The following is a 27,334-nucleotide window of genomic DNA, read 5'->3' as shown; positions in this document are numbered from 1 at the left end:
ATACTTAAATATTACAAAAGCTAAAATTTTTAAATTTTAGCCATGTTGGCTGAGTTTTTATATACTTTATATTTACACAATAAAAGAAAATTAAAGGACACCTCAGTGGCTCAGCTGGTTAAGCTCCTGACTCTTGATTTCAGATTGGGTCATACTCTCATGGTTGCAAGATCAAGCCCGAGTTGGGCTCGTGCTGTGTGTGGAGACTGCTTAAGATGCTCTCTGTCTCTCTCTCGCTTTGCCACTCACCTGCTCTCTCTCTCTTTCTCTTTTTCTCAAAAAAAAAAAAAAAAAAAAAAAAAAAAAAAAGGCGGGTCCCCTGGGTGGCTTGGTCGGTTAAGCATCCGACTTCGGCTCAGGTCATGATCTTATGGTCCGTGAGTTTGAGCCCCGAGTCGGGCTCTGTGCTGACAGCTCAGAGCCTGGAGCCTGTTTCAGATTCTGTGTCTCCCTCTCTCTCTGCCCCTCCCCCGTTCATGCTCTGTCTCTCTCTGTCTCAAAAATAAATAAATGTTAAAAAAAATTAAAAAAAAAAAGATAAGAAAAAAGGAATTTATGACTCAAGGATTTTAAATCCTAATGTTATAGGCAAAGCCTCATTTTTATGGAAAATAAAACACTCTTTTCCTTCCACTTCTGGTAGCTCATTAAGAGAAGCCACTACTAAATCCTGTTCCTGCTGCATTTCTATGTAGCAGGACACAGCTCTCGCAATCCTTCCTAAACACTGTTCAGGAGTGATGGAGCGATGAGCTTCATGCCTTGTACTTCTGGCATTGCACTTATTCTAGGGATCAGGACAATCTCTAATGTGATCCCAGGATGATTGTCCTGTTCTGCCGTGGTTATTAGGGAAGTGGCTGTAAACCGTCCTCTTTTAGAGAAAGACAAGACTTTTCAGATTCTGTCTTATTGGCCAGCTACTCTATTGATGTTGTATTTGTTTTAGTAACTAAAGAGTCAAAGGTAACTTCTTCAGTGATTCTGTTTGGGCTTTACAAAATATTAAGAACAAATTCTCATGACTCTTGTATAGTTGTTGCCCTATTTCTAATGCCCTCTTTGTACGGCCCAATAAAATCAAAGGTATCATTATTTGCCAACAACTTGGTTTTGCAGATCCAGAATTTAGCAAATTTTTTGGCCTCAGGAATATGGGACAATATGGTAAGTATATCATTAGAAAGTACACTCCCTTCAGTGAACTGCAGACATAATGTTAAAGTGTTGTTAATTTTATAGGATCATTCAAGTTGTGCTTTCTTTTCTTCATCTTCTCTTTCCATACTCTTCCAAAATGAAATATTCATTTCCTCTATTATTTCTATTTTTGTTTTAAGTTCCAAAGGATGCTATTTATAGATTTTCCCCTTAGATTTCAGACATGCTTCCAGTTGTTTCCTTTGATTCTCTGCTGTGTTCTTAATAAATGGATTAGTTTGGGACTTTTCTTTCATTTATGGTTTTGTCACCAGCCTGAGTTTGGGAAGGTATCATATTGAGAAAATGGTTCTGGGAAAGAGTCTTTTTCAACTTGGAGTCCAAAGTCTGTGCATTTTCTTGATAGCTGTTGCTGCATTTATTCCCATTGGTTCCATTTACTGTTATGTTAGGGTGCTTGGGATGACTGAATTCAAACTACGAAGTGTCAAGTTGGGCCTTTGGATTATGGGTTTTGCCTTTGGCAGTGAACTTGATGTCTGACGTCTAAAACAAGGTTGAGTGGATTTCTGATCTTGCTTAATGTTTGGACGTCTGTTGTTACAGCCTCCCAGAAGCACACTGGGGCATGTCCAGGGTTTGGTTTGTTGTACTTTCTGTTCAGTACCAGTGGGTGACTGTAACTTAGTTTCATTTGGTCTTTCATATTTATCCTTATTAACCCTTATAACTTTTATGTCCTTGACGACAGGTTTCTTTGATGCTTCAGTCCTACCAAGGTTCTGAACTAGTGAGAGGGACCTGCCCTTGGGAATTTTTCTCCTGGTCTTGAAAGATTTGTTCCTCTAGAAAGTGGCTGTGACTTTACTGGTGGAATCTTAATTTGTGTTTCTCCAACAAATTGTTTATTAAGTCTTTCAGAATAGCACTATTCCCTGAACTTTTGCCCAAGGTTTCTTTAGGAGTCAAACTACTTTAGGTTTCATTATAAGACTTAGTCTTTGACTTACCTATTGTCCACAATTCAGAATTCAGCTTCCTTTCAGAGTCTGGTAAAGTTTGGGGCAAATTTTCCTTGTTCATCAGTTTCAGAAAGCTACGCAAGGATTCATTTCAAACATGATCATTGTCTACAGGGTCTGTGCATTTAGCATTTCCTTGATCTGCTACCTGCTGCTTTGCAGTTTTCAGTTCTTTTATATTAAGTGATCCCACAGTTTTTCTACACAGTTCTTTGGTTATGTATGATCCAGCTTTATGCTTTTGCTGACTGTTGCTGGAAAGCTTACTCTTTGAGTTAGAACAAATACCTCCTGAAGTCAGCCTTTTGCCTAGAAGTTTTGATGGCTCCAACTCTGGCTTCTGGGATCCTGTGATATTGGCAGGCCTGGGCTGGAGTTTAATGCTGATGGGTCTTGTAGCTTTGATAGGCAAAGCAACATGATTGGTAACATCCTTTCTGGGCACGATAGTAGATTTAGAAGGTCTAGGATTCAGACAATTACTCTTGACTTTTAGATAAGGCTTAGTGTTTTGACACTTCAGTTTTCGCTTGACTGCTAAGTAGTCCTGGAACTTTCTCTGCCACTCTTTACGGCTTTGAACCACTCTTCAGTGGTAGCACCATGAATTTTCCATGACAGTTTTTCTTCCACTATTTTTTTAAAAAAATAATTATGTAGTGTATCCTCCATGGTACCATCAGAAGGATCTTCCCGAAAAACATTTGATCCTTACTTTAAGAACCAATTTTGTTAATTTTTTTTAGACAGAATAAGTTTAAAAGGGACACCTGAACTGAACCTGTTTAAAAACCTGTTTTTGGTGCCCAGCATCCTACAAAACAAACTTGTAAATCTTTGTATGTTATCAAATATTCCATATCTGTTCCATCTTGGTTTCTGATTTTTCTTGTACAGAAATCCTGTTCCTCACTTTCCATCTAGTCATGTTTTGATAACTTTGACATGGTATTTCCTCTCAACTCTGCCTACATTCCTTTCTCTAGAGATTGTGGTGAATGGGCTTTTACTAACACTTCCAGGCCCCGATGAGATGTGTCTTCCTTGTTGAGAGTGACCTCATACACTCAGGTAAAGTCACAGTTTTGTTCCTCATTTTTCCTGTTACACTTTTAGTGAAAGTCAAAATCTTTATAATGGTCAATGGGACCCTACATTATTTGCAATTTTCCTATCTTCTCCACACCTTTCACCTCATGATCTTATCTTAAAGCTTTTCCTCTAGTTATCCCTCCATCTTCAGTGACCTTAATGCAGATAGTCACTTGGCTATCTTCACATCCTTTGAAGGTTGTTTAAATGACATCTTCTCAATGAGGCCTGCCATGACTGCCATGTTTAAAATTGCAATTGCCCTACCAATCAGCTTTATGCTATATATATTCTTTGTGGTATTTATCATCTTATAAAAAATTATAAACTTTATTTATTTGACTTATTTTTTTTTAACTACTATACCCACTGAATGGAATGCAAGTCCCCATGATGGCAAATTTTTTTTTATTTTGTTTTGTGTTTCCATTCATATGTACCAAACATCTAGAATAGTGCCTGCATAATAAATATTTATTAACTCAGTGAAAAATAAATCTTGAGCAAGTCACTTTGCCTCTTTAACCTCTACTTCCTTTTTTGTAAAAAACAGAGGTCATAAGAATTCCTAAATGAGAAAGCTATTGTGATTAATAAATGAGATGATGCATGCAAAACTGTTAGCATAATGCCTTACTCATCATGCTCAATTAATAATGTCAACTCCCATTATTAATTGTTTTATTATTTTCTGGGTTTTTAAGATTCAAAAGCTGAACTGTTATAACTATTAAGTTTACAGAAGTGAAAAAAGAAAAGTTCTGGAAAAGAACCCAGGAAGAGAGGCACCAGGTGGCTCAGTCGGTTAACTGTCTGACTTCACTCAGGTCATGAGCTCGCGGTTTGTGAGTTCAAGCCCCGTGTTAGGCTCTGTGCCTACAACTGGGAGCCTGGAGCCTGCTTCCGATTCTGTTTCCCTCTTTCTCTGCCCCTCCCCTGCTCAGGCTATGTCTTTCTCTGTCTCTCAAAAATAAATAAATGTTAAAAAAATTTTTTTAAAAGAACCCAAGAAGAATGTTTGTAGGTGGACTTTATTATATAGTTATATATTTTTTAACTTCAGAAAAATGATAAATTACATTTTATAATATAGAAATAACCTGAAATATTAAAACATTAACAAAAGTATTTTCTAGATATCTTAATTATTCTCTTCTGAAAGCAATATAATGAAATTTATCAATTTTTAAATATTCAGAACTGTTAGTTTAACACCATTTTTACCGAATCTCATCTACAATAAATAAAGTGCCATTAAAAGTTAGGTCATTTTTTTTTTAAAACTTATCAAAAATAGATCAAAGTGATACACATAGTTTTAAAATAAATAAATAAATAAATAAATAAATGCAAATGGTATTGATGGAGTTAAGACAAAAACTCAGCAATATCTTACCCTGACCTTCTGCATGCCCAACTGTACTCACTAAGGCTTTAATGATTCCTGTTTAGAGCTTTTCTGGTGCTTGCCTTTAGTCATTTAACATACATGTGTGTACTGCCATTTTTTAACTCGTCAAATGTAGATTTTTTTATTGTCTTTTAGATATGATATATCAGCTATTAACTTATTTCTCCACCTCCAACTCTCTCACCCTTTACCTTCTTCCAATTCTTGGTAGTTCTAAGACTTTAAAACTTTTCAATTGATTGTTCTTGTTAGTTGTTTTAAGTATTGAAATTTCTAATTTCAATGTAAATATTATCTTTTGAATTTCCCTTTTGTAAGATGAGCATGTCATTACCTCTATGCTTCCTTACCTTTACTTTCTTTCTTTTTATGTTTCAATTTTTTATTTAAATTTTAGTTAGTTAACATGTAGTGTAATATTAGTTTCAGGAGTAGAATTTAGTGATTCATCATCTCCGTATAACACCCATTGGTCATTGCAATAAGTGCCCTCCTTATTGCCCATCACCCATTTATCCATCTCCTGCCCACCTCTCCTCCAGCAAATCTTAGTTTGTTCTTCTTTTACGGTTTGACTCCTTCTCTTCCTCTTTTTTTTTTTTTCTTCCCCAAATGTTCACTTTTTTTTAATTGCACATATGATTGAAGTCATATGGTATTTGTCGTTTCTGGTCGATTTATTTCACTTAGAATAATACATGAGAGCTCTATCCACATTGTTGTAAATGGCAATATTTCATTCATTTTGAAGGCTGAGTAATAGCCATTATATTGTTATATATATATATATATATATATATATATATATAAATATATAATGATATATATATTGATATATATATCAGTAATCATATATATTATATATAATTTTATGGATACATATACCACCATTCATTAACCATTTATCAGTCAATGGACATTTGGGCTCTTTCCATAACTGGACTATTGTTGATAATACAGCTATAAACATTGGGGTGCACGTGCTCCTTAAATCAGTATTTTTGTATCTTTTGGGTAAATACCTAGTAGTGCAATTGCTGGGTCATAAGGTGGTTCTATTTTTACTTTTTGAGGAACCTTCCACTGCTTTCTGGAATGGCTGCATTCCCACCAACAGTGTAAGACAGTTCTGCTTTCTCTGCATCCTTACGAACATCTGTTGTTCTTGTGTTGCTAACTTTAGCCATTCTGACAGGTGAGAGGTGGTATCTCATCATAGTTTTGATTTGTATTTCCCTGGTGATGAATGATGTTGTTTCATGTATTTGTTAGCCATCTGTATGTCTTCTTTGGAAAAATATATTTTCATGTCTCTTTCCCATTTATTAGCTGGATTATTTGTTTTTTGGGTGTTGAGTTTTATAAGTTCTTTATATATTTCGGATACTATCCTTTATGCAGAAATGTCATTTGCAAATATCTTCTCCCATCACAAATGTTGTTTTTTAGTTTTGTTGATTGTTTACTTCACTGTGCAGAAGGTTTTTATCTTGATGAAGTCCCAATAGTTCATTTTTGCTTTTGTTTCCTTTGCCTCAGGAGACATGTCAAGTAAAAAGTTGCTGCAGCCAAGGTCAAAGAGGTGTTGCCTGTTTTTTCCTCTAGGATTGTGATTGTTTTCTGTCTCACATTTAGGTCCTTCACCCATTTTGAATTTATTTTTGTGGACAGTGTAAGAAATAGCTCCAGGTTCATTCTTCTGCATGTTGCTGTCCAGTGTTCCCAATAGCATTTGCTGTCATTTTTCCATTATTTACTCCTTCCTGCTTTGTCAAAGATTAGTTGGCCATACATTTGTGGGTCTATTTCTGGGTTTTCTATTCTATTCCATTGGTATATGTGTCTGTTTCTATACCAATACTCTACTGTCTTGATGACTACAGCTTTGTAAATATGGCTTGGCGTCTGAAATTGTGATGCATCCAGGTTTGTTTTCCTTTTTCAAGATTGCTTTGGCTATTTAAGGTCTTTTGTAGGTCCCTTCAAATTTTAGGATTATTTGTTCTAGATCTGTGAAAAATGCTTGTGGTATTTTGATAGGGATTGCATTAAATGTGTAGATTGATTTAGGTAGTATACACATTTTAACAATATTTGTTGTTCCACTCCATGAGCTTAGAATGTTTTTTGTTTCTTTGTGTCATCTTCAATTTATTTCATCAGTACAGCTCTTTTACCTCATGGTTAAGTTTATTCCCAGGTATTTTATGGTTTTGGGTGCCATTATAAATGGAATTGATTCCTTGATTTCTCCTTCTGCTTCTTCATTACAGGTGCACAAAAATGCAACAGATTTCTGTACATTGATATTGTATCCTGAGATTTTACTGAATTTGTGTATCATTTCTAGCAACTTTTAGGTGGAGTCATTCAGGTTTTCTAGAGTATCATGTCATCTACAAATAGTGAAATCTGACTTCTTCCTTGGTGATTTGGATGTCTTTTATTTCATTTTGTTGTCTAATTGCCAAGGCTAAGACTTCTAGTACCATGTTAAATAACAATGATGAAAGTGGACATCGCTGCTTTGTTCCTGACCATACAGGAAAAGTTCTCAGTTTTTCCCAGTTAAGGATGATATTTGTTTATCATATATGGTCTTTATGATGCTGAGGTATGTTCTCTTTATCCCTACTTTGTTAAGGTTTCTAAAGCATGGAAGCTGTATTTTGTCAAAGACTTTTTCTGCATCTACTGAGAAGATTATATGATTCTTATGCTTTTTTTATTAATGTGGGGTATCACATTGACTTGTGTATATTGAACCACACTTTCATCTCAGAAATAAATCCCACTTGATGAGGCTATATGATTCTTTTAATGTACTGCTGAATTTTATCTGCTAGTATTTCGTTGAGAACTTTTGCATCCATGTTCATCAAGGATATTGGCCTTAATTCACCTTTTTAGTGGGGTCTTCATCTGGTTTTGCAATCAGGGTAATGCTGGCTTCATATAATGAGTTTGGAAGTTTTCCTTCCATTTTTAGTTTTTGGAATAGTTTGAGAAGAATAGGTATTAAATCTTCTTTAAAGGTTTGGTAGAATTCCCCTGGGAAACCATGTGGCCTTAGACTTTTGTTTGTTCATAATTTTTAGATTGCTTATTCAATTTCTTGCTAGTAATGGGTCTGTTCAAATTTTCTAATTCTTCTTATTTCAGTTTTGGTACATTATATATCTAGGAAATTATCTATTTCTTCTAGGTGGTTCAATTTGTTGCCCTATAATTTTTCATAATATTATTTATAATTGTTTGTATTTCTTTGGTGTTGGTTGTGATCTCTCCTCTTTAATTCATGATTTTATTTATGTGGTCACTTTCTCTTTTCTTTGTGATAAGTATGGCTAAGAGATTTTCAGCTTTATTAATTCGGTCAAAGAACCAGCTCATAGTTTCATTGATCTGTTCTGTGTTTTTGTTTGTTTGTTTGTTTCTATATAATTTATTTCTGCTCTAATCTTTATTATTTTCCTTTTTCTGCTGGCTTTAGGCTTCATTTACTTTTCTTTTTCTAGTTACTTTAGTATAAGTCTAGGTTGTGTATTTGAGAATTTCTTGCTTGTTGAGGTAGCATGTATTGCTATATACTTCCCTCTTATGACAACTTTTGCTGCATCTCAAAGGTTTTGAAATATCGTGTTTTCATTTTTATTTTTTCTATGTATTTTTAAATTTCTTCTTTAATTTCCAGGTTAACATATTCATTATTTTTAAATGTTTATTTATTTATTTTGAGAGATAAAGAGAAAGCATGAATGGGGATGGAAAGAGAGAGAAGGAGAGAGAAAATCCAAAGCAGGCTCCACACTGTTATCATGGAGCCCGACATGAGGCTCGATCTCATGAGCCTTGAGATCATGATCTGAGCCAAAATCAAGAGTCAAACCCTTAACCAACTGAGCCACCCAGGCACTCCTAACCCATTCATTTTTTTAGTTGGATGTTATTTAACTTCCACGTATTTGTGGTCTTTGCAATTTTTTTCTTGTGATTGAATTCAAATTTCATAGCATCGTGGTTATAAAATGTACATGGTGTGATATTAATCTTTTTGTATTTGTTGAGGCCTGATTCATGACCCAGTATATATGATCTATTTTTGAGAATGTCCAATGCTTATGTGAAAATAATACATATTCTGCTTCTTTCAGTTGAAATGGTCTGAATATATCTGTTAAGTCCCTCTGGTGCAGTGTACCACTCAAAGCTATTGTTTCCTTGTTGATTTTCTGATAAGATAATCTGTCCATTGTTGTAAGTGGGGTGCTAAAGTCCCCTACTATTATTGTATTATTATCAGTAAGTTTATGTTTGTCATTATTGTTTTATATATTTGGGTTCATTCAAATTGGGGGCACAAATACTAACAATTATTAGATCTTCATGTTGGATAGACTCCTTAATTATGATATAATGTCCAATATCCTGTTATAGTCTCTTTGGTTTGAAATCTATTTTGTCTGCTATAAATATGGTTACCCCAGCTTTCTTTTGATATCCATTGGCATGATAAATGGTTCTCTATCCTCTCAATGTCAATCTTCAGGTGTCCTTAGGTCTAAAATGAATCTCTTGTAGGCAGAATATAGAAGGGTCTTGTTTTTTTTTGTCCATTATGTTACCCTAAGTCTTTTGATTGGAGTTTTAGTACATTTACATTCAGAGTGATTTTTGATAGATATGAATTTAGTGTCATTTTATATCCTGTTAATTTGTTTCTGGAGCTTTTCTCTGTTCTCTTCTAGTCTTTGTCACTTTTGGTCTTTCTTTCCCCACTCAAAGAGTCTCCTATAATATTTATTTCAGGGTTGGTTTGTGGTCGTGAACTCTTTTAATTTTTGATTGTCCAGGAAAATCTTTATCTCTCCTTCTATTCTGAATGACAGCCTTGCTGGATAAAGTATTTTTGGCTGCAGCTTTTTCCCATTCAGCATGTTGAATATATCATGCCATCACCTTCTGGCTTGCCATCTTTCTTTGGAGAGGCCTGCTATTAAACTTATTTGTCCTTCCTTGCAAGTTAAGAATTTCTTTTCCTCTGCTGCTTTTAGGATTTTTTCCTTATCTCTATATTTCAAACTTTACTGTGATATGTCTTGTTGTTGGCCTTCTTTTATTGATTTTGATGGGAGTTCTCTGTGCCTCTTGGATTTGGATGTCTGTTTCCTTCCCTAGATTAGGGAAGTTTTCAGCTCTAATTTCCTAAAATAAACCGTCTGCTCTTTATTCCCTATCTTTTTTTTCATGGATTCCTATGATACAAATATTATTATGCTTTATGGAGTCACTGAGTTCCCTAAGTCTACATTAGTGATCCAATGTTTTTCTTTTCTTCTTCTTTTCAGTTTCATTAGTTTCCATATTTTTTTTCTATATAATTTATTCATCCTCCTGCTTCTTCCATCCTTGTCATAACATCTACACAGTTTCACATCTTGATTATATTCAGCCTCGGTAGTTTTTAGATCTTTTATCTCTGGAAATTGATTCCCTGGTGTCTTCTATGCTTTTCTCAAGCCCAGTTAGTATTCTTATAATTGTTGTTTTAAATTATGCATCAAGTATATTACTTATATATGTTTTGATTAGATCCATGAACATATCTTTTCTTGTTCTTTCTTTTGGAATGAACTCCTCTATCTGGACATTTTGTCTAAGTCTCTGTCTTCTTTTGTGTGTTAGGAAAGCCTGTCATGTTTCCTGCTCCTGAGACTAATGGTTTTGTTAAGAAGAGATCACATACTTTCCAGGGCCTAGTGCTTCATTAAGTGATTCTGAAGTATGCTGTGTGCAGTCTGCTGCTGTGTTTTGGCTGCTCTTTCCCTCAAGTCAGTCCTGTCACAGTTTCTCCTTTCCTGCAGTAGGGGGTGTTTGGGCCTTGTCTAGAGTTGGCAAGTTTTAACTAGGTGTTCTCTGGTCTGCTTGTTAATAGACATTAGATCCCATTTCCCTTATAGCTGAAGCCTTGCAGCATTCTATAGTCAGTAGCCTTGATGAGTGCAGTGTGAGGGGTATTCTGTTGGTTGGTTGAGGGAGAAGCCTGCTGCCCTGGTTCTCAGGCACATTTAGGCACCTGCAGAGCACAGGGTGGGGTGGGGTGGAACTTGGTGTAAGCTGTTCAGACGTCCAGTGTGGGGGCTGTGCTGCTCACTGAAGTCAGTCTGTGCTGAGGGGCAAGGGAGAAATATGGTGTCAATAGTGAAGCCCTCATGGGAAAAAAAACAGTCTCCTCTAATGTAGTCCTGGGTATCCTTCATATCCTTGCCTTCAGCCTGTCTCTTCCAGACCATCTGCCTGGCTGGCAATGCAGTGCACCTGTGTTTTATCTAAGGGACATAGGCTGAATTTTTCTTTTCTTTTTTTTTAATGTTTATTTTATTTTTGAGACAGAGAGAGACAGAGCATGAATGGGGGAGGGGCAGAGAGAGGGAGACACAGAATCGGAAGCAGGCTCCAGGCTCAGCCATCAGCCCAGAGCCTGACGTGGGGCTCCAACTCACGAACCGTGAGATCGTGACCTGAGCTGAAGTCGGACGCTCAACCGACTGAGCCACCCAGGCGCCCCGAACATAGGCTGAATTTTAAAACTCCAAAATTTAAGGACCCAGCATGGCATGGACTGGTGCTTGTCCCCTGAGGGAAGGTCATTAAGCTGGGGCTGGTGCAAGTTTGTCCCAGAATGGCAGTCACAGAAATGCACAAGGATTTGGAGTTTATAGTAAAGCACAGCAAAAAGGCTGAGTCTGGGTTAGCCACCCACAGCAGGTGTCTTTGCTCCTATGCTCAAGGGGAGAGGGAGTATAATGCCATCTGCCAGCTCTTTAGTCCCCTGAGAGATAATGCCACCTCTCATAGATGTATTCCAAGAACAGGGAAACCTCTCTCCCAGTATATCCCAAAGGATCTTCAGATTATGCAGCTCATTCCTGGGCCTGTGCCTTCCTTCTCCATAGTACTATGGCACCTGCTAGGGTCTATATCATCCATGACTTGGAACTCTAAAACTCCAGTCTTTGAGCTCAACTGGTTGTAAATACTCAAGATAATCAGCCCCTTTCATTTTCCTAACCAATGGCTTTGTACAAGAGATTTCCTTGTGACATCCTTTGTGCACTGCTCTCCTCCTTCCTTCTCTCTCTTTCTCCTCTCTGAGGTCAGGACTCCCTCCTGTCTATAACACCGATGATCTTTTCCTCCCCCAAATCATGTCTCTCCATCTCCTGCTCTCCATGATGTGGCCTTTTCTCTCAATCCAGTCATGCAGCTTGTTTTGTCAGTCCTCAGATAGATTTCTTGTGTGTTCAGAATGATGTGATATTGATCTAGCTGTGTTTGAGGGATGAGGTAAGCATAAGGTCCTCCTACTACTCTGTCATCTTAACTCCTCTTGACTTTCATTTTAAAACTGAAAATATTGTATTCTATTGTGTCACACATAATTAAATGCTTTGTATTTTCTCTGTAGCTTGAAAGATAACGTTGAAAATTGATAAATATTAATTATTATGATTGTGTAACTGTTGTTCAATGCAGAACATTAGTAGTATGTGTACTTGCATTTCTTCTTCAGTCACAACAGCAATGCCATTCAAAACTGGATATTCTTAGTGTCAACAGCAAATGTATTTTTCATTTTTTAGCATTGTTCTAACTTTTGAAATCATGCTGATGTTGTGTTTACATCTTTTGTGCTAATGACTATATTTTGCAACATTAAAATCAACAACCGATATTTTCGGATTGCATTTGATTTTGCTTATCGATAAAACTGTATGTTCTAATATATATTTTATATGACAAGAAAGTCATCTCCTAGAAGTCAATTTACCATATAGTTTTAATTGACAGAATTTCAATTTGTCCCCATGGCCTTTTTTTTTTTTTTTTTTTAACTGTCCACTTCCACAGCTTCCTAGTGTTGCTGTAGGAGAACTGGTGAATAAAAGTTGAAAATTAAGACCATAAGAAAATAATTCAGGGGCGTCTGGGTGGCTCAGTTGGTTAAGCATCCAACTTTGGCTCAGGTCATGATCTCACGGTTTGTGAGTTTGAGCCCATCAGGCTCTGAGCTGGCAGAGCGTTGCCTGCTTTGAATCCTCTGTTTCTTTCTATGCACCTCCCTTACTTACACCCTCTCTCAAAAATGAATAAACATTTAAAAAATTGTCAAAGACAAAAAAAGACAAAAAAACCTTTCACAGTTCTTGTTTTTTATTCTCACTTTCTGGAGCCAATATATAGATAATTTCCTTGAGAAGATATTTGCATGCAAGTAGATGTTCAGTGATTTTCCTTGAATAAAAATTGTTTCATAATTTCATGTGATATAGGAATCTAGATTTTATCACATTTTTTTCTTTCCTGCTTTTATACCTTTCACCAGACTTTCTTAACATCTGTGCTCTGGTGAGAAGTATGATGTTATTCTGATGCTTGTGTCTTGGGGATCCAATTGTCTTTGTTGTTTTATTATTTTCTGTCTGAATGGAAGGTTTAAACATTCTTCTTGCCTTTAAAGTGTAACATTCTAAATTAATTTGCCTATATGTGAATTTTTTATTTCACTTAGTGTCCAGTGAGTTTCTTGCCTTTTTACAGAATTTGCTTCCCTTCTGTTGCAGACAGTTTTGTGTCAACTGTGGTGTTTAGTTTTTCAAAAGCGCTTTCTTAACTCTCCCTAATTCCCAATTCTGTGTCCTAGTGTTAGCAAGTTAGAACTTCTTCAATATTGAACACATTGAGACTCTCAGAAGATACTTAATCACATACAAACACACACACACACACACACACATACACACACACACAGAAGCTGTATGTTACTAGACAGAACTTGGCAATTGATAACCCTTTCAATAGTGTCAGGTGTTAGGGTGTTATAATAAAGAGGACTCTGATATGAGATGGGCATATGCACATTAACTGTTCTCTTTGTATCATGAGAAGTTATTTTCATTTTAAGGAAGATTTTGTGTTAGGATGGAGGGCCTTAGTGGACTTTGTGTACATGTATGTAGGTGTATTGGTATGTACACATGGTTTTGGGTGACAGAATTTAATTAACCTAAATTTTAGGACCATATTTTACCTTTGTTTTTGTTTATAGGTTCATAATGAATGTTCTAAATTGGTAATCTCTGTATTCATTTGTCCTCTTCTGTAGATCTCAAGAAGAAAGAGATTTCATTTACTTGTGAGTGTGTGTGTGTGTGTGTGTGAGAGAGAGAGAGAGAGCGTGAAAGAGGGAAAGAGAGAGAGAGAGATCTCCAGAGAAGGGCGTATCTGTGTGTTATTAATAATCTCCCTTCAACAGCACCATTAGTCTTCTTTTTCTGGAACTGTTAAAATAAATTTTGAATATTTGATAACACAATTAAACACAGTGGTTTCTCATTAGATGGTACAGAAAATCTACAGTGACATAGGAAGATTTTTGAAAATTTACAGACAGCTCGTATAATCACATTTAATGCAAAGAAGAAATTATCTGTCACATTTTGCCTACAATTATGTTGAATTGCCAAGAGTGTTTCTAATTAAACAAAGATCATGGAAACAGCAACACCCCAATATATTATTTATGCAAACATTTGTAGAGCAGAAAATTGTAAATTAACATATAAAGTTTTATAAATATTGTCTAACCCGTGTTTACATAGCAGCAGTAGATTTTGTGAGAATATTGTTAGCACATATAATTAAAGATCAGATTTACTACTTGGCCTGGGAAGTAAAAATAAACATACAGTAGTAAGTTATTCTTTGTAATTATCTTTTTTAAAATTTTTCATTAGAAAAAAATTGTTCAGGTAAGTGCAATTCAAGTGTTAAAACATGGTAATTAATTTTAATGACTTCTGATAAAAAATATTTGAGACTGACTACTTTGAATTGTCATATTTCCTTTTGAAATGTATGTTTCAAGTTATAGTTCAACTTTTAAATTATGGAATTATTAAACTGTTTTACATTAATTGGAAGTGTATATAGAATATTTTTCTTAGAAATTGTTTGATGAGCTAACCTGAAAATTGTTTGTAACACAAATCTATATTTTTTACAGCTGAAATATTGTTTTCCTGATAATCAAAAGGAGTGTCATGAGTAAATATTCTATAGTACTTTAAGTATAATCTGAGTAATACCTAATCTCTGTATATCAAAGTCTAAAGAACTTTGAAAAGATACCTAATAAACTTTTTTGGTACTTGAGCTAATTTGGGTGTGGGATTTATTTGTCAAATATTAAAGGATATTAATTTTTCCTCTTTCCATGTCTTAAATTAATTAAAATATTAGAAGCAATGACCCAAAGTTTCAGAACTCCAAGAGGCCAAAATAATTCATCACATTATTAAAAATAAATCGCTATTTATTTTTTCTTCAAGCTAAAAGTAAGACATTATCCAATATTACTTGAATTTTGTTTTATTTCTTCCATAGTGAGCTTTTACTCTTTCATTTCATGTTTTTTTTTTTTTTTAACGTTTATTTATTTTTGAGACAGAGACAGAGCATGAACAGGGGAGGGGCAGAGAGAGAGGGAAACACAGAATCTGAAACAGGCTCCAGGCTCTGAGCTGTCAGCACAGAGCCCGATGCGGGGCTCGAACCCACGAACCGTGAGATCATGACCTGAGCCGAAGTCGGACACTTAACCGACTGAGCCACCCAGGCGCCCCTTTACTCTTTCATTTCAACAATCTAAATAACAGAAGCACCCTTCTGCCATCTTAGAAAAGCTCACTAAAAGTTCAGGTAGAGTCACCTTGTTGTCTTCCAAGATGGAAGTGACCTGGTCCCAATAACGTTCATGAAATACAGATGCAAAATCTTCAACAAAATTTTAGCAAATCAAATGTAACTTTTATATATTTCTATTAGTATAATTTTTCAAAACTTTTAACTTTGAAAAAAATTTAAATATGTTTATATAAATAAATTTATATTTTTATTTAAAGTTTATTTATTTTGAGAGAAAGAGTGAGAGTGTGCGCGAGAGACAGGGAGGGGCAGAGAGAGACGGAGAGAGAAAAACCCAAGTAGGCTTTGTGCTGTCAGTGCAGAGCCCAAAGCAGGGCTTGAACCCACAGACCATGAGATCATGACCTAAGTCAAAATCAAGAGATGGACACTTAATCAACTGATCCACCCAGTCTCCTGTAAATATATATATTTTTAAATATGACAAAACACCATTATGAGTGACACTGATTTTGGGTATAAAAAGGTGGCTCAGTATTTGAAAATCAATCAATGTAGTGCACCATATAAACAGACTGATAAGGAAGTAGCATGATATCAATTGATATAGAAAAAACATTTGACAAAATTCAATAGCCATTCATAATTAAAAAAATAAAACTTCTGGTGCACTATGAATAGAGGAGATCCTCCTCAATATCATAAAAAAAGGAAAAAAATTACAGCTAACTTCACACTTAATGATGAAAGACTGAATGTTCCCTCTCTAAAATCAGGATCTGGGCAAGGATGTTTTCTCTCAACACTTTTATTTACATAATTCCAAAATTTCTAGTCACTGCAATAAGACAAAAAAAAAAAAAAAAAGAAAAAAAAAAAGAAATACAAGGAAAAGCTTGGAAAAGGAGGAAAAGGGAGGAAAAAGACTGTTTGCAGATAACATGATTGTGTATGTAGAATATCCTAAGGAATATACAGAAAAACAAAAACAAAACAAAAATTCCTAGGCCTAATGAGTCATTAGATTCAAGATCAGCACACAAAAGTCAATTGAATTTCTGCACACTGACAATAAACAATGGGAAAACAAAATAAAAAATGTCACATCATTTCCAATTGCACCAAAGAAAATAAAATAAGTATGTGTAAATCCAACAGAACGTGTACTGGGATTGTATGCTAAAAGCTATCAAAAGATGATGAAAGAAATGAAAGACTTAATATTTGAAGAGACTTCCATTTCCAGTCTACCATAATCAAGACTGTGTGGTATTGCTAAAAAGGAAGACATATAGACCAATGTAATCAAATAGAAAACTCAAAAATAGATCCAAATATGCTGACTTAGCCTTTGATAAAGGAACAAAAATAACTAAATGAAGGAAGAGTCCCTTATCAAAAAATGGTGCTAGAGAAATTGTACATCTATAGACAAAAAATGAATCTTCCAAAATTTGCAACCGAACTTTATTTTCTCTAAAACACTTTTGTACTTATAATTAGTATTGTGTTTTTGTATTTTGTTGTTCTCAAAAATGCCTCTCGCCCAGCTTTGCTCCATAATCAGAATATAAGCTCATGAAGTCTGTGTTTATGTTGATATATACATCCATATATATACATACATATATGTATATGTATATACAAACATATATATGTTTGTATATACATATACATATACATATATGTATGTATATATGTATACATACATATATACAAAGGGAAATACAAACATACAAATATAACAAAGGGAAATACAAACATACAAATATAACACTATAAATAATTAATTATGTAAATGTATCCTTAAAATGCATTAATAAAATAACTGACATGTGAACATTGTGACTCAATTATGCCTCAAATGTAAACTCTGAGTACATGCTTCTTTTCAGAAAAAGAGACAATAAATGGAATCTGAATTATAGTTGCAGAGTATTACGTGTTTTATTAAGATAAAAACTAAAAACAATATAAGAAGTGAAATAGGGGACAATACTTTATTTCTTATACTGTGATTTCAAAGTTCCAGTTGTTTGCAGAGAAATGGTAATAAAAATAGATTTTATATAACAAAATGGAACTAGTCAACAAAAATGAAAGATATTTTGGTGCTTCTATCTTTATTCCCTCTCTTTTTGCTCTGCAGTCTTTGTAGTCATTTCCCCAGGCTGATAAAGTGCTGCATTTTCCCTTCAGTTTCCTCATTTTCTTGGGATCTTGAATTACCTCACTTTCGCGTAAGTTTACCCAACAGAGCCTGCAGAAATACTCTGTAAGATATTATTTTTAGAATGTTGATTATATACAATTTAATAAATCGCAATTTTAGTTTACCAGTTTTTGATTCTTATGACTTTGATATTTCCCTTAATGCCATTTTAATTTCATTATGTTTGTTATATTTTGGCTGTCTTTATTGCTTGTTTTATATCCTATGTTAATTACTTTGTTTCTCCTCTAAACTAATTTTCTCCTTCACTACTCAAGGGAATTTTCTCTTTTATACAGTACAAGGAAAATCAACAACTTCTCCAAAATATAAACTCTGGCTTCAAGGAAGAATAATTCAATTCACTACAAAAATATATGTTTGTTAATCATTATATGTTTACAAAGCAACATACAAGGTACGGCACTCAGTTTCAAAAAACAGATAAGGGATAGTTACCGACCTTCTTTCTGAGGCTCACTGTCAAGTGAAATGCATAAGAAGTGCATATTTAATTGTATTTCAAAGTAAAATAAAGGGAATAGCAAAGTCTTAGAAGCATAATCTTCAGAAGACAGAAGGCAGATGAAGAAAGAACTAAAAAAAAATGTTTAGGTACCTATGAAGGATTTTGTATAATCTTCCATTTAAATAGGTCTAAACAAATTAAGATTCTAACAGATAGCATAGTTTTCCCAAAGACAGCCTCTGTCCTCAAGCATTTTTAGTTCTTGAGAGGGTTATTCTACCTTCTTAAACTTTTGTTGAAAATGAGTCATAAAGATCACGTATCTCATAAAGCTGTTATAAAATTTAAATGAGATAAATGTAAAACATATTGAAGATTTTATACATTGTGTGTTCCAAATTGTTCTCCCTTTGTTCTTTACCTTTTTTTTTTTTGCCGAAAATCTGGTATGGTCATCGTAAGATTAACACCAGTATGAAAAAGGTAAACATCCTACAAATTTTAGCAAAATAAACCAAGCAATATATAGATATAATGTATTGTGATCAAGTAGGTTTCATCCCAGGCAGGCAAGGATGGATAGACTTATTAGAGAATCTACCTATACAATTTTCCTTAGTTAAATTAAAGGAGAGAAAAAGCTATGATTAGGTATGTTGTGGAAAATGCCTTTACCGACAATCAATACCCATTTATCATAAAAACATAAGGGTAGCAGAAAATTTTATTAACTTCTCAAAGTTAATAAAGAACAACATAATATTTAATGGTAAAATGTTGGAAGTATATTCTTTATGAGCAAAGAATGAGAACAAATGTCTATTCCTACCACATTCATGCAACATTATATCTGAGGCCTTAGCCAATTCAGGAACACAAAGATAAATAATATAGGGACTGGAGAGAAGGAACAATGATAATACACTAACACATTAATAGAGTAGATAAGATTTTAAGTAGGTTTCTTGGCTACAAAATCATTTTGCCATTAATTACATCCCTATTCACTGGATAAAAAAGAATAAGAAAATACTGCTTTTAAAGGATAAAACTTACAATATGATGTTTATAGAAATGCATTCAACAACAGATGTCTGAGTCCTTTATAGAGAAAAAAAATTAAACTTTATTAATGCTATAAAAGATGACATCAACAAATGAATAGACATATACTATAAACGAAAATATGTATACATAAAAAAGATTCATTATGACAAAAATGTCAATTGTCTTCAAGTTAAGGTGTAAAGCCATTGTAAAAAATTTCAATTTTCGTGGTAGAACTTGCCAAAGCTGATAAGAAAATATATATGAACTAGTAAAGACCCAAATAGAGACAAGAGCAAAGAGTCAGTTGATGCAGTGACGCATGTTAAAACATACTGTACAGTAATGTAACTGAGACACTGGAATTTTGCTGCGGTGAAGACAATGCCACAGAAGAAAGAACCCAGATATGGAACCATGTATCTCTGAACACTTTATATATGACAGATTATAAATCAGTGAAGAAAGAAGTTAACAAGTAATGCTAAAAAACAGTTGTCCATTTAAAAAAGTGAATCTTTGGGGCGCCTGGGTGGCTCAGTCGATTGGGCAGCCAACTTTGGGTCGGGTCAGGATCTTGCAGTTTGTGGGTTTGAGACCCACATCGGGCTCTGTGATGACAGCTCAGAGCCTGAAGCCTGTTTTGGATTCTTTGTCTCCATCTCTCTCTTTCTGTTCCTCCCCCATTTGCCTCCAACTCTTTCAATGTTAAATAAAGATTAAAAATAATAATAATAATGGGGTGCCTGGGTGGCTCAGTCAGTTAAGCCTCCGACTTTGGCTCAGGTCATGATCTTGGGTTTCATGAGTTCAAGCCCCGCATCCGGCTCTGTGCTGACAGCTCAGAACCTGGAGCCTGCTTCTGATTCTGTGTCTCCCCCTCTCTCTGCCCCTCCCCTGCTTGTGCTCTCTCTCTGTCTCTCAAAAAATGAATACATGTTAAATTTTTTTAAAATAATAATAAAAATTAAAAAAAGTGAATCTTTGTTTCACATCATATACAAAATTCCTGAGTATTAAATTATCCTGTGTAAGTAAACAGAAACAATTAGTAGAAAATATGAATATTTTTCATGACTGAAGGGTACAGGTATTTTTTAATATAACTGAAAATGGGGCGCCTGGGTGGCTCAGTCGGTTGGGCGACTGACTTCGGCTCAGGTCATGATCTAGCGGTCCATGAGTTCGAGCCCCTTGTCGGGCTCTGTGCTGACAGCTCAGAGCCTGGAGCCTGTTTCAGATTCTGTGTCTCCCTCTCTTTCTGACCTTCCCCCATTCATGCTCTGTCTCTCTCTGTCTCTAAAATGAATAAACGTTAAAAAAATTTAAAAAAAATATATCTGAAAACAGAAAACATTGAAAAAAGTATGATAATTTGATTATATTAAAATTACTTTTTCTGAAAAAAATAGCTTTAAAAATAGTTAAATTCAAGTTCTAGACTGGAAGAGTATGTTTGAAATGCATATGACTGGCAGAGCATTAGTGCCTGGACTTCAAAATACCCTCCTACAAATAATTTAAAAAAAGATGGAAATTGATAAATTATAAAAGTGGCAAAATATGTAAACTCATTTTCTTGAGGGGGCTGTAACTTGTAAATATATGAAAAGTATTTCAACTTCATCAGAAGATATGCAAAACTATGCCCCTAAACTAGACAGTAATTTCAACGTTTGCCAATAACAGTGTTGGTAATGCTGTAGAGAAATAGGGCATCCAACATATTGCTGCTGGTGGAAGTGTAAGTTTTTATAGCTATTTTGGGGAGCAATCTGGAAATCCCTATTAAGGTAAATATGTGCATACCCTTATAACCACCATACCCTACGGCTCAAAGTACGAAACATAAACTCTTTCACAAGTGTATAAGAAAAAATATATAGAAATAATATTTGTATCATATTTTTTGCTAGAAGAAAACAACATTAACAATAATAAAATCCCAAAACAAGATAAATAATGAAACCAGTGCATTTGGTATAGTCATCCAGTGGAAAGCCACCTAATAGTGAAAATGGTGAACTTGATTTGCATTTATTAAATTGGGTAAATCTAAAGTATATGAAGTTGAAATAAAGGAAAATTGTGCACAAGATTATTTACAGACAAGAATATAAGTAGCAAATTTGTAACATATATGTGAATAATAAAAATGGAATTAAGGATTATAGTTGGCTCTGGCAGGAGGGGGCAGTAAGAGGCAAAAGTGACCTAAAACTGTGCTTTTAGAGGTTTATTTCTTAGTCTGGGTGGTGGCTGCCCATTGTTTATATTGTTATAAGAGAATATATATCATAATATGTATAACATATATAATATATAATAACACATATCATGTATAACAATATTATTTATAATTCCCTTTTACATGTCTGAAATATTTCAAAATAAATAATATACAACACTTAAAGAAGGTAGGAGGCAATGATGGAGGGTATTGCCAAAGAGTAAACCACAGATTAAGGTAATTTGAAATGATGTAGCTGACAACAAATTTGAAATGCACACTAAGGTGATAACTGGCCAATCCTATAGCACTTAAATGGTGTGTTTGAGCCATAGGTCAAATCATTTTCATTCTGCTTCCTATGCCCTTTTAGTACCTTGCCCATTCCATAGGATGTTTGTTTGTTTGTTTGTTTGTTTGTTTGTTTGTTTGTTTTTAACCAGGCAAAGCCCAAGGAATTTTGAAGATTCCAGAGATAACTGCGTCTGACATTGCTCCCCAAGGGGTCACATAGTAGTTGTAATAAAACTGTTTTGCCTCTCAAATGATCGTTTAGATCTTCTTTAAATGTCCAGCATTTGTGCCCATGAGAAAGCCTACCATGTGCCATGTCACTTTATCTCCAGGTAAATCATTTCAGATTGGAGAAGAGTAGCACTTGGTTTTTCAGCCTTGCACTGCCCCAAGGTTGACTCTGCCAACTTTGCCTTTCTTAACAACGTAAAGGCATCACTTAATGGTGTTGTGATTTCTCTTACCTTAGAGAGTGACTAGCTCTAGTCTGACTTTCTGTTGTATAGGATTTTGCTAAACACAATACAAAACAGCCAATATGCACCAATATTCTGAATCTTTTCTTAATTCATCTTAGTAGTCTGATGAGTCTACTATTCAAAAAAAGAAAGGTACCTCCTCCAGAGACCGTGTCCATAGGCATTCCGAGTGGTCCAGTGTTTGACATATCATCGTGGGCTGTCCTACAATACAACCTCTAACAAAACTAGGATGCCCCGAACCCCTGGTAATAGAATCGTTTCCTTTATACCAAAAAGGTTAGGAAAGCACCAAAAATCTGCATGTGGCGTGAGCCCAGGCCGACTTTGAGGAGTTTATGCTATGAAACCTACAGTTCTTATGAGATTGTCTAAAACAAACCACACGTCAGCAGGGCCCATAGTTGTTCCATGTGTGCTAAATGTGTTGGTGACAGGATCAAGCACGCTTTCCTTATCAAGGAACAGTAAATCATAGTGAAAGTGTTGAAGGTAAAAGAACAAAGTCAGAAAGCTAAAAAAAAAAAAAAAAAAAAAAAGGAACTTTTTCTGAGTAATAAAAAAATCAAAAGGTAAAAATAAAAGGAAGGTGAAAGTTTGACCAAATCATCTACCAATGCATTACAAGGGTCACTAGGTTTCCACGCTGAAATTTCCAATTGATATTTGTTAGTCCTCATTATTTACCTCCCAGACTCTCTGTTCATCAGTTCCACATTTATGCAGCATTATAGCTTTAGGTACCAAATTCTGTATCACTTAGGGAACAGAAAACACAAATATTACCAGTTTAAATTATTTTTCTGTCATATAGCACTATTTGAAAAATTGGCAGTTCAGACCCAGTTCTGGAGAAAGGAGGATCACAGCTGTCCTGACACCCCCATAGTCCTTCGGGGACCAAGGCATCTTCTATCTTTTCCCTCTGCCATGATTAGCATGACGTTCTAATTTCAGAGTCACAAGAAATCATCTATAATTCCGTCTATAATATCCACATTCCAAGTAGAAGAAAGGAGGTCAGTAAACAGGCTGTTTGTCTTCCATTTAAGGAATTTCCAGAAGTCTCAGTACCCTTTACCTACATCTATGTGACTACTTTCAGCTGAAAGGGAAGCAGAGACCTGTAATAATTTAGCTGGGCTGCCTAGAATAAAGTAGAATTTCTGCTCTTCTGATATTTACTAAAGATTTAACTCCTTATCAGGGTTGTTTTTCTGTTATTGATTGACCCTCACAGATGTCTACTGTGTTTGAAGAACAGCTTAAGTGTCATCATAGTGGTTGAAGAGGGACAGTTCATCCTTTTGGTAACCTTGAGTCTTTTACTCACCTCTATCTACATCCCTCATACACCTGGCCAAAGAGCTTCCCATAGATGTTTGCTATAGAAGTGTTCTATGCTCCGGTTGCTGTCAAAGTTCTGGAGTTTGCCTTCAAGTGACTTAGCACCATCTTGGTTCTTTCTGAAGCTTGACTGTCTCTTCATTTAGTTCCTAGTAAATCAGTTCAACCTGCCACCATCTGTAGGAGCACATGGCAGGCGTATGCAGGAATAGGTGTATCCTTTCGAAGTGATGTGAAAGCTGAGAAATAGAAACTCTGGCCTCTTATCTAAAAATGTGTTGCTGTATTTTTTAAATTTTTTTTTTAACGTTTATTTTTATTTTTGAGACAGAGAGAGACAGAGCGTGAACAGGGGAGGGGCAGAGAGAGAGGGAGACAGAGAATCCAAAACAGGCTCCAGGCTCTGAGCTGTCAGCACAGAGCCCGACGCGGGGCTCGAACTCACAGACCGCGAGATCATGACCTGAGCCGAAGTCGGACACTTAACCGACTGAGCCACCCAGGCGCCCCTGTTGCTGTATTTTTGAATGTCCTGCAGTTAAACTGCTGTTTTTGACTTAGGAACAATCTCCTGTCAAAGGAGAAAATGCATAGCAGTATACAACATCCATTAGTTCATGAATTCCTTCTTGCATCCTATAGGAGCTTTTCTTCACTGAATACTCACCTTCCTTTGTTTCAGCCTCGAGGATAACAGCAAAAGGATTTGTTATACTTTTCTTTTCCTTGTACCCTCTTTCTAACTTCTGGAAATAAAGGTGTTATCTACTTTTCCTTCCTGTTAATTGGGAACTTGTCAACAACGTATTTGAATTATTTTTCACTGTACTTGCAATTGACTTCTCCTATGTAACAAGTCACATAGCTTAAACTTAGTGGAAGAAGGATAGCAAATAGATTTATTTTATGGAGAAAAAAATGCATCTGTTCAACTAATATTTTGTAATATCTCGTATTAGTGACCCTCAGTCTTTGCAAGTTGTCCTGTATACATAGACATTCATTCATCTCCAAAGTCACCATTCTGTCAGATCTAGTAAGAAGAAATGATATAAGTTCAGACTGCTCAGATCCTCATTCAATCTTATAAATTTTGCTGACTCAGGAGTCCACACAATGCCAGTGTATTTTTTCAGCCTGATTTGTTGCCTGCAAAAGGGAAGAGTGAACTTTGTTTTCAATGTCTACTGCTTCTTCAAGGGGCAATGAATGAGTGAAATTTTGGACAATGGATGGAAGGAAGCAATAGAAAGGTGATTACTTTCTGAGTGGCAAATGGTTCTTTTATATAACATCTGAAAAGACATATCTTTTGCTATACCAAACAATATGAACCTTTCCGTCTATTTCCTGTCAACTAATGGCAATTTCTTCTTATTCTAAGAGAAAATGTAATCTCCTGGCTTTCAGTTCAGTCATTCCTTATATGGACCAACAGTGAATGACAATTTTTCTAAATTGCTTCTCTAGTGAGTTCTTGTTTTGGTCTCAGTCATCAAAGGAGTAGGTCAGGGTGGAAATTGTATTAAACTAATACACATCACTCTTTTATTAGCTTTTCAGCTTAAAATCTTATCCTTACGTAATAGTTAATGCTTAGAAAGCATTTGTAACGAGAAGATACTGTTCTTTTCGCCTTATTTGTATTTATCCCATGTAATACTTACAACAACCCTGGTAATATCCTTATCTTCTAGAGTGTAAGACTGAGAACAGTGAGGTTAAGTAACTTGTTTAAGGCCTCATGGTTAGAAAGTGATAACTAACCATCTAACCAGGATTCAATCTAAGCAGCCTGGCCCAGAATCAGTGCCTTAAACAAAATACTATACTGGCATTCTCAGGTTGATTACTGAATCTGATAAATTATATTGCCTACTCAAATAAAGTTTCTGAATCTGAAAATTGGCATATAAGACCCTAGAAGGATGCATTTGTAAGTAAGTTCTACTCTAGAATGGGAAGAATAACTTTGGGTGGTTTACTTCAAACAACAAACCTCTGTATTTCCATGCACTACTGGATTTTTCTTTAAAAATACAGGGGCGCCTGGGTGGCTCAGTCGGTTAAACGTCCTACTTCAGCTCAGGTCACGATCTCGTGGTCCGTGAGTTCGAGCCCCGCGTGGGGCTCTGGGCTGATGGCTCAGAGCCTGGTGCCTGCTTCCGATTCTGTGTCTCCCTCTCTCTCTGCCCCTCCCCCGTTCATGCTCTGTCTCCCTCTGTCTCCAAAATAAATAAAAAACGTTAAAAAAAATTTAAAAAAGTAAATAAAAATACATTACAGGGATAGGTTCAGAAAACCTGGAAATGTATTTATCAGTCCTGACAACATCACGGTGATAGTTGGCCTGTGAGCAGATTCTAGGAAGTGATATAACTAAAATCAATATTCCACCATATGACATCACCCCACTGTCCTCTAGCCCTTGCAAGGGGTGACAGTATTAGGTGAAGATGTAGAATTGGAAATCTCACATATGGAAATATAAATTGGTACAACCATTCGGTCAAAGAAGCTGAATGTAAAATCTATAATTCATTTTATTATCTCAGATGTATAATCAACAAAATTTGTTTGGTTTTGTTCATATCTTGACCAAAATACAAAAATTTATAATGTTTATTTTTTAGAATATCCTTCTGTCTAGAGTATCCAAATGTCTACAATGTAAGATAAAGAAAAAATAAATGTGGTTTTATCATACAATGGAATTCTATATAGCAAAGACAGTTATGACAGTGTGGATGAATCTTACAAAAATATATTGAGTGAAATAAACCACATATTATATATATATGTTTATATATATATATATATATATATATTGTTTTTTTCTATGATTCCACTTAAATGAAGGAAATAACTATCATTTGTAGTGTTAGAAGTCAGAATAGTGTGACTCTTAAGGGGAAAAGACTTTGATAATGACTACAATGGACGTGAGTAATGATTCATGGGGTATTAATAGTGTTCTGTTTTATGATCTTGCATATATGCTGGATTCATATATATATTCATATATATTTATATATATAAATCATACATATATTCATATATATAAATTATACATATAATTTATTGCTTTAGGAGGTATTTGGTCTCTCATACCAGTATTTTGATAAGCAGAAGTTTCCAAATGACCAAATTTGCCAAACTTTTCTTTATGGTAAGCATCTTTGTCCTCTGTTTAGAGAAGTTTTGCTTATTCCATGGTCTCCTGACCATGTATATTCTCGTATATATTCCTCTACAAGATTTTTAAAATACCTTCTACATTACAATCTGTAATACTTCTGAGCGTATGCATGCATATGTGCATAGATATGACAGAGGTCAAAATGTATTTTTAACAAGTGTCACTTATGTCATAAGTCAGGGGTGGATCTGCTTCTGTACATATTTTGTTTTACTTTGTGTCAATACCACACTATCATTTTAACACAAGGCTAAAAAGTTGTGACTATTTGGTGTAATAATTCCTTCAGCTATACTCCTCTCCAAGTTTAACTTGTCTTTTCTTGGCCCTTTAAAGAAGTTTAAAATCTTTAAAATTTTGGGGTGCCTGGGTGGCTCAGTTGGTTAAGCGTTCGACTTCAGCTCAGGTCATGATCTCACAGTTTGTGGGATCGAACACCACATCGGGCTCTGTGCTGACAGCTCAGAGCTCAGAGCCTGGAGGCTGCTTCTGCTTCTGTGTTTCCCTCTCTCTCTGCCCCTCCTACTCACGCTGTCTCTCTCTGTCTCTCAAAAATAAATAAATGTCAAAAAAATTTTTTTTAAATCTTTAAAATTTTATTGTAAATTTTCATTTTTAGACCTTGAATAAATTTTGATTGTTGGATTGACCCTATATTTTGGAA

At 35.1% G+C, this 27,334-nt stretch overlaps 1 pseudogene; it reads right to left on the bottom strand.

Moving 5' to 3' along the window:
* Positions 1-553: 553 nt before the first annotated feature.
* LOC132693003 (cytoskeleton-associated protein 2-like pseudogene) lies at positions 554-3,519 on the bottom strand (annotated as a pseudogene).
* Between the last annotated feature and the right edge of the window lie 23,815 nt (positions 3,520-27,334).

This window comes from Panthera onca, chromosome B1, assembly GCF_046562875.1.
Source record: "Panthera onca isolate mPanOnc1 chromosome B1, mPanOnc1 haplotype 2, whole genome shotgun sequence".
Lineage (NCBI taxonomy): Eukaryota > Metazoa > Chordata > Mammalia > Carnivora > Felidae > Panthera > Panthera onca.
This window is presented reverse-complemented; position numbering and strand designations above follow the sequence as displayed.